The 9,476-nt window shown below is 35.5% G+C and overlaps 1 protein-coding gene across 1 annotated transcript in view; it reads right to left on the reverse strand.

Annotated features, from left to right (window-relative positions):
• The window catches only part of LOC115228299 (protein let-756-like), a 28,143-nt gene extending 18,983 nt beyond the window's left edge, over positions 1-9,160 (reverse strand). Inside the window, exon 1 of the mRNA XM_029798914.2 lies at positions 8,973-9,160. The gene's annotated coding sequence lies outside the window, so the exon portion shown is untranslated. The remainder of the gene's footprint in view (positions 1-8,972) is intronic.
• Between the last annotated feature and the right edge of the window lie 316 nt (positions 9,161-9,476).

The following is a 9,476-nucleotide window of genomic DNA, read 5'->3' on the forward strand; positions in this document are numbered from 1 at the left end:
TAATATGCTTGCATATGTATGCCCATGATTAGACATAGGTAATATACCGGTAGTATAATGGATACTTCTAACCCTTAGATAATTATTTTAACATCTAACTCAGCTATATTATATATATATATAATATATTATATATATATATATGCACGATGAGAGATTGTGTCAGCCTCATGAAGGAATGGTTTGTTCCAAGGAAATACTGGTTCAATACCTAATATTTTCTAGGAATTACTTTCCTTAAAATAATAGGTATATCTCCATTTTCCTTTTCTCGTAGCATATATATCTTAATGACGAGAAACGCAGTGGAGATTTTATACTTTTATTAATGAATTGCTACATATGTTTCGGCATGACATGTATTCTTATGGGACCAACCCTTCATATCCATAGGATATATTAAATATTATTTGCAATATCCATGGAAGACCATTAATTCAACATACATAATTCTTCATGCAATTTTTGCATTAGTTTTTTGCCTGAAGAAGTATTCATGTGGAATTAATGGGATCCTATAATATATTTAATAATATCCTCTGGATATGGAAAATTGGTCCCATAAAAATACATGCCATGCCGAAACGTATGTATCAATGCGTTAATAAAAATGTAAAATCTCCACCCATGAAGTATTTCTCGTTATTGATATATTTAGTCTAAACTACATAGAGTCCCGTATACATAATACTCCCATACAGCTAACTCGACATGTTGGCAATAATATACTGTGGCCAGCGACAAGTAGCACAGGAGTTGTTATTAGTGCATTCGTAGACATTTCACATATACAAAATACAAAGATGTGGGTGTGTGTGTGTGTGTGTATTTGTGCGTGTGTAAATATATATATATGCATGTCTGAATATATGCAGGGTGACGATAAATTCTGGATACATGGCATATATCACTAATATTGCTTTAGAATGGGGTATACTGAACGAGAAGCTGTACATCTAAAATGACGCCTCATGAATGAATGTGCTCAAACTTATGGAAATATAGAGTTACTGCATCAACTTCGTGTGCATCTCAGAAAGCACACTCAACTTTACATCTCTAACGGTAGAAACCTCGCGGAAAATGTTATTCATTAATGAAACAGAATAAAATTATTGAAAATAAGCATTTTCGCCTATGTATCCAAACTTTGCAACTACCCTGTATATATAAGATGCTATATTGCTTGTCATGTGATATATGAGCGATAAAATATTACAACCACTGATAACGTATTTTCATACGTGAAAAAGTAATCAAATAATTCAAGTTGCGCGTGCGCACACACACACACACACACACACACACACACAGACACACATTCATACAAACACATAAACAGACTCACAAATGCACAGTGACGCATACTGTTATATGAAAACAATTAGCCATGGGGGTGAAAATCAAGAAATAGTAGCTAAATCTCTCTTAAACCAGCAATACAGTCTTAAAAACGATGCATGTGATATGAAAGTGCATACAATGACGAAGAATAAAAAAACGGGCCGGCTATGGTAGGGGTGCTTTTGTTCATAGTCTGCCCGACCATGGTTAAACCATATATACATACATATATACACGTATGTGTGCAAAGCGTGTATATCATTTTGGGGTGTACGAGGTGTTTGGGTGAGCAAGTACATCTTACGGTGTTGCTCTTTGGATTAGCTCGCCTACCTCTGAAGAAGTTCCAGGAACAGAACACGGACATACACACGACGTTTGTAAATCTAACAGTGGTGAGAAGCTTTGAATAATCATGAAAAAGTTCGGCTGCCATGACATATTCATCAGCATGGTGCTATAGTTTCACGAGGACATGCTTACTCGTTCACTGGACAATGGTGATTCTTCGGATAAATTTCCATTTACTAACAGAGTCAAACAGGGCTTTGTACTCGCACCGATACTATTCAGCATAATATTCTCAGCCATGTTGTTGGGCTCATCTGCAACGATGGTGAAACCAGAACCAAGGTCAGATTCAGGACTGATGGCAGACACTTCAGCCCACACAGGTTACAGGCTAAGACCAAGGTGGAAGAAGTTTCAGTGTGCGACTTCCTGCTCGCTGATGACTGCACACTTTATGTCGCCACAGAGACCCAGATAGAGTAGAGTATAAACTGCTTTTCCATCATCTGTACAACATTGGCCTCACAATTAATACTCAGGAGATAAAGATCACCCGCCAACCTGCCCCGCAGAAGCTATTTGTGGAACTTACTATCACTGCCGAAAGGTAAATCTGGAAGTTGTTGTACACGTACCTCGGTACCACACTCAACAGATCTGAGCACATTGAAAATGGAGACGACAAACGCACCGTCAAGGGAAACTCAGCATTCTGGTGGCTATGTGAATAAATATTGGAGAGGAGAGGTTGGCCACCAAGTTGAATGTGTACCAGGCAGGTGTACACCTGCGAGACTTGGACGATATACGAACTCCACGCCAAAAATCTAAACGGCTTCCACATGAACTGTCTGAGAAAGTTGTGTAAACTCATCTGACTAGACAAGTTCCAAAGAGAGAGATCCTCTCTCAAGCTGATATACCAAGCATTTAAATACTACTGAGGAGAGCACAAGTCAGTTGAGCAGGCTGCCTTGTTCGAGTGACTGACACAAAAGACTATTTTGCAATGAACTGGCGGAAGAGAAGCGCACACAAGGTGGACAGAAGAAGCGCCGGAAGGAAAGACTCAAAGTCTAACCGAAGAGCTTTGAGATGAACCCCGACACCTGGGGAATATAAGCTCAAGACAAGCTTGCCTCGCATAGATGTCACCTCGTGCAAATAGAAGAATATATTAGGAGCTGAAAGAAAATGTCCAGAGCTAACTAGTTTTCTTCAGTCCCAACAGAATACCAGTGCTTGACTTGCAACCGAAATTTCGAGCACAGTTCGGTCTGATCGGCCACAGCCGAACACACACTCGGCCCTTTACTCTCATGTGAAACCCTTCGTCATCGTCGATATCGACAGGCGAGCTAATATATATATATACGCACATGTGATAGTTTGTTAATATTTTAATACTATATACATATATGCACATATATGTATATATGTACAAGACTATCTGTGTGTGTGCATACATCTGAATGCGCGCGCATGTTTGTGCGGGTGTATATTGAGTTGTGTTGGAGGTTCGAAGGATATCTTAAGAGAGTGCTTCTTGGACTCTGAACCGTTCATAGAAAGACGAAACCTAGTTTATGCTTCCTTGCATTAAAGATATATATTTGTATGTGTACGTGCGTGTGTGCGAGTGAGTGTCTATAAGCGAGTATATATATATGAATACATGTACACATACATACATAGATATTTATATGTGTCTTTTATCTTTTACTTATTTCAGTTACTAGACTGCGTTCATGCTGGGGCATCGACTTGAAGAGTTTTTAGTCGACTGAATCGACCACAGAATTTAATTTTTATTTGAGCCTCGTTCTTATTCTATCGATCTCTTTTGCCGAACCGCTAAGTTGCGATGATATGAACACACCAACGCTGGTTGTCAAGCGGTAAAGGAGACAAACACAAATGCATGCGCGCACATATGCACACAAGCACGAACGCACACGCGCATATACCCACACCACGCTCCCCCCCACACACACACACGAACACACACATGTATATATATAGACATATATATATATGTGTGGTGTGTTGTGCGTACATATATTAGATATATATATGTATGTATATACATATATATTTGTATATATATGTATATATATAATGTATATATATATATATATATATATATATATATATTATATATATATATATATATATATATAATATCGTGAAACCAAACAAAGAAGAACAAACAAGAACAAACAAGAAAAATTAATAACGCGAGGATGTGGTACAAGTACTGTATTATCAGACGCTCAGGAAAGGAAAGAATGAGGACTTAACGTTTCAAGTCAAGCTCTTATTCTGAAATAGAGAAAAGTCTAAACAGATATATAAACATATATATATTAGAAAATTACTATTTTTAAATCTCACGAGAGATATTCAACAACAGTACTTTGGAGTAAAGATTTTTGCCTACATAACATGCCAGTCCTCTTTTAGGACAAATGCTGCTATAATTTAGCCCCAGCAGACATCGTCTCCAGCTAGCTATATAACACCATCTGTGTCCTTATATTTTCGAACAAGAGAATCTAGCACCCCCACTCAGCTCAAAACAATGTATGTGTATCGCGATTTCTGCGATACACAGATATTGTGTTATGTATATATGTATTTGTGTGTGTGTATGTGTGTGTGTTTGTGTGTGTGTGTGAGTGTGTGTGTGTGTGTGTGTGTGTGTGTGTGTGTATACCGGAGTAAACACATAAATGTGAAACAAGGTGGAAAAAAGAGTACTCAAATACCAGAGGTAGAGTAATATGCTTTATTTGAAACCAACGTCAGATCCTAGGCATTGATAAGTTTGGATTTTCAGAAAAAGAAATCAACCGATTCGCACATTACAAAACAATGTGTAAGTGGAACAATGAAACTAATAACTTGTCAACAAGTTTGTGTGAACAGTGGCTCTGATTCCACTTTCATGATTCTCATCAAACGAAAAGAAAGTGATGGGGTTCAGTCCGAGGAGAAAAGTGTCTACCCTCAGATTTTACAATCTTATTGATTATGTTTTTTTATATTTTAATGACAGATGGTTCTCCTCTGTTTTATCAGAGGGGAACTGTCTCTCTTTACAGGCGGTAACACGAATTTTACAAAAGGCTTGAATCAAAGCCAAACCTAGACATGAAAGGCCCAGTTTCTAAAATTCATTCTGAATCAGCAATGTTTTCTGGCAACCTGTAATTGAAGAATCTGTTCCAAACTAGCAATACCTCCCCTTCAGTAGCCCTGTTATGGACTTCGAGAAGATATATGTAGTCAAATCTCCTTGATATTGTGGTCACTCAAACCTATCATTAACTCCCTTTACAATGCAAAGACGGAAGCATCTCTAGCCACATTCCCAACGCACAGAGCACCGAACTGTTGCCTAGATGCCAGATGCCAGGAAATGATAATCATGCTGACTTTGTGACAACTAAAACGAAACGATGATGATGATGAGAATGGTGGTAATGGTGGAGGAGGAGGGGGTACAGCAGCAGCAGCAGCAGGAGATAAATAAGTATAAATAAATGTAACTCGGTAACTTCTTTAACTGGGTGGATTGATGGTTTGATTCTGGAATTGGATTCTGAAGTTGAATTTCGACGCTGTTCTAGAAAGTTGGGGTTGGTAATGGAGGTTTGGAAATCTTATTTTTATTTCATTTCTTTTACTTTTTTGGGGGAGAATGGTTTTAGTTTGGTATTGAAAAGATTTGACATGTCAAGAATGACAGAAGTAAAGACATTGTATAGAATTGTACATGGAAGAATGATTTATAGTGAGAGTGTAAGATAATATTGAATATGTTTTATATGAGAGGTCAGGTTCAGGGGATTTCTTTTGTTGTATTTGTTTTTGTTTTTAGTTGGGGAGGGGTTTAGTATGGCATGAAGTCTCGACGGATCTGTGTTTTAAGAAATAACGAAATTAAAAGACAGAAATACGGCATCGAATTTCTAGAATGATTCTTTAGAAAAAAAAAATCCGTGCCAAAAGAATTTTTGAATATGATATTGTCTACTGGAAAATTTTCAGGTTCATTTTTTTTTAATACACACAGTCAGTTCTAAGAATTATATTTTAATAGTTTTTTGCGGAAATTGATAAGAGATTTACAATTTTTAAAATATAATTTAAGCTTCAGTAGATAATATTGAATTTTGATCACATCGGCTAAACTCTTGAGTTCATAACCGATTGCACTTGGAACAAAGACCGAAATGGCATTTTCGCCAATGTGAGGATAAACGATATCATGTAACATTCCTAGAGATCTATGCAAACCGAAGTTGTTACTATTTCATATTAGTGGAAATGACTTCAACATTATTGTAATAAACTCATTCTATTGGATGGTATTAATCAGAATGCTGCGTATTGTCAGACTGGGCAAAGGCCAATAAATTTTAAGCATCTTCAGTATTGTTTTAAAGTTAATCTCAGAGAGTTTAAAAGAAGAGGATGGCAAACTAAAAATATTTTGTACAAATTAGTTTTCATTGGTTGTTGCTTTACTGTAGAGCGGAGCTACTGGTTAGTATGGTTTCGTATATACCTACAGACAGACACATACACACTCCTATATGTATCTGTATATATATATATATATATATATATATATAGGAGGAGCACTCCGTCGGTTACGACGACGAGGGTCCCAGTTGTTACCATCAACGGATCAGCTTGCTCGTGAAATTAACGTGCAAGTGGCTGAGGACTCCACAGACACGTGTATCCTTCACGTACTTCTCAGTGGGATTCAGCATGACACCGAGTGTGACAAGGCTGAGTAGACTGGAGCAACATGAAATAAAGTGTCTCACTCAAGAACACAACGCTCCGTCGGGAATCGAAATCACGACCTTTCGATCATGAGCCGAATGACCTAACCACTACGTCACGCGCCTTCACGATGTATGTATATATATATATACATATATATCCGTTATGTACAACAGAAGCAGTATTATATTCATGCAACCTTAATTCAAATAAATGGCGAAAAGTACATTTACTGCAGTATTTGTCCGGCGATAACAACACTTATGGACATATTGTGTTTGATAACACAAATATTTCAGTTAACAGATGAAAGTTGTCCAGCACCTGCGGTGAAAATGCTCGCTGCACACTTCTGTCTCAGTAAAACTTGTTATCAGTTTGTATTCACTGATAACTCCACACTAGAAGAAAACGTTATGCTTTCAACAACCTTAACAGAGACACATGTACAATCTCTAATGTAGTTAAACAGTTTTATGAAGATCTATTAATCAATAAATCTAAATAGAACAATCATAAAACGCAGAATTTCAATAGTTTCCGCTAGTAAATATTATTATATAATATTGATATCAAATTTTGGTACGAGACCAGCCATTGTTGAAGAGGGTGAAATTCGATTAAATTGACCCCTGTACTCAACTAGTACTCAACGTAAAGTAGGTAGAAATGCCACTAAGCATATTTTTCCGGCGCGGTAACGATTCTAGCGGTAGAGATTTAAAACTCCTTAGACTTTGAGTTCAAATTTTATCGTGCTTTCTTCAACTTCCATCCTTCTGGGATTAATAAAATAAGTTCACATTTGCGTACTGGGTCGACCTTAACCTATCAGCTATGTATGTCTATATCAGAAATTTATATTATAATGTAATGGTAATAAACTTGTTAATTGGCCATTAATAACCGACTTAATAATATTTCATTCTTCTATACCTCAAAGAGAAATATATTCGTTTATAAATGTGTATTTTTAGTTAATATTTAATGCATACGTTTATATTTGATATTTGATACACGCCTATAACAATATCCTTTTCGTTATCAACCACTGTTCAAGAAATAGCAACGAAATATCCTTCTAATCTCGCCTATTTTAAAATAAGAAAAAAACACTGGATAATGTTTTCCTAAAGAAAGTATATCCACAAAAATTACAGATTGTTACAGCTATAATACCTTGGGTCATGAATGGGTTTGCAGGATTACAGAAAGAGTAGGCTGTGGTCATTAAACATAAAGAGGAACAACATGCTAACTATGGATTTGAGTTTGGTATTTGTATGTCAGTGTGTTAATACGTAAATATTTACCCGTCAAAGTGCATGTATACAAGTGTGTGTATACTTATGCATACACACACACACACACACACACACACACGAACATGTGCATATATGCATTTATATACATATAGATATGTGTGTATGTGTTAACATTATGCGTGTGCTTCTTTGTAAGTTTGATGTGTACGTGTGTGAGTGTCTGTACATAAGCTTATACACGAAAATAAACTTTGCGCGCATATGTAAGTTGTAATAAAGCGAAAACTAAATATAATGCAAGTAGCTAACTGATCATGTGACCGAAATATTTCTAAAAAAGAATTTGTGGGCATTTAAAAACATTTATTTGCTTAAATTTGACACACGTGTGTGACGAAATTAATCAACAAACACACACTCATATAGGCTATTTTTTGCTCTCTTTTAAATGTGTTTATTTTGTGTATATATTTTATTTGTGCTTGTATATTTACTTTAAAAACATCTCTCTTACGCCACAACAAAACAGAAGAGCACAGTTATATTATAATTTGGATGGTGGAATATGCTCAGAATGTTGGGTGGGATAGGCTGTGTAAGTACGTGGCTATATGTATATCATCGCTCAGTTTTTCTTTCAAGATTTTTTGCCAATAGAGAAAGAGCTGGTTTCTAACCTAGATCCAAGGCACCTCCATTGGAATTTCAATAACATCAACAGGGTATTTTTGTACATATGTATGTATGTATGTATGTATGTATGTATGTATGTATGTATGTATGTATGTAATGTATGTATGTATGTATGTATGCATGCATGTATACATGTATGTATGTATGTATATATACATACATATATATATATATATATATATATATACATATATGTTCAGATTTGTATGTTTTGTTTTATGTATATATTCTCATGCATGTAGTTGCAGACATGCTCTGCTCGTGTATGTATGCATGTATATAGATAGATAGATACATTTAGACATATATACATACATTGATATGCTTCAACAAATGTATATACATATATTAGCATTTGAATATGTACCCATGTTTATATATGTGTGTGTGTATATATATAAATATATACATACACACATGCGTTCTTTCATACATACACATATTCACTCACGCACACACACACACACATACACACACACGCACACGCACACACGCAAAGGCCACTGCCACTATAACAACGGGATGATGGTTTATATACACACATACTTTAGGAAATGGAGATAAGTAAAGGGACTTAACCGTAAGATATATATGATTTAGCAGCAGGTGCTACTCTCCAGTATATATACTCAAATATGGTCGGTGTAGTGAGTATAGTCGTAATTCGGAGAACGCGATTGGTGAGGATACTTGTTCACAATTGTAAGGGCAACGCGGATTTGAAATGTTCCTCTGTTTGGACCATGGTGTTATTTCCATACTGAAATACTTCATTTGCATTACTCATAGTATTGTTTCCCTGTGCCTATTCTCGCATTTGTATGTTAATATCCATCGCTTCTGTAATTCGTATTTGTAAACATGCATCTTTTGTTGCTCTTGTGGCAATAAGAAATTATTATTATCATCATCATCATCACATCTCATCATCATCATCATCATTATTATTATTATCATTATTATTATTATTATTATTATTATTATGATTATTATTATTATTACTATTATTATTATTATTATTATTATTATTATTATTATTATTATTATTATTATTATCATTATTATTATTATTATTATATTATT

This window comes from Octopus sinensis, unplaced genomic scaffold (assembly GCF_006345805.1).
Source record: "Octopus sinensis unplaced genomic scaffold, ASM634580v1 Contig10233, whole genome shotgun sequence".
NCBI lineage: Eukaryota > Metazoa > Mollusca > Cephalopoda > Octopoda > Octopodidae > Octopus > Octopus sinensis.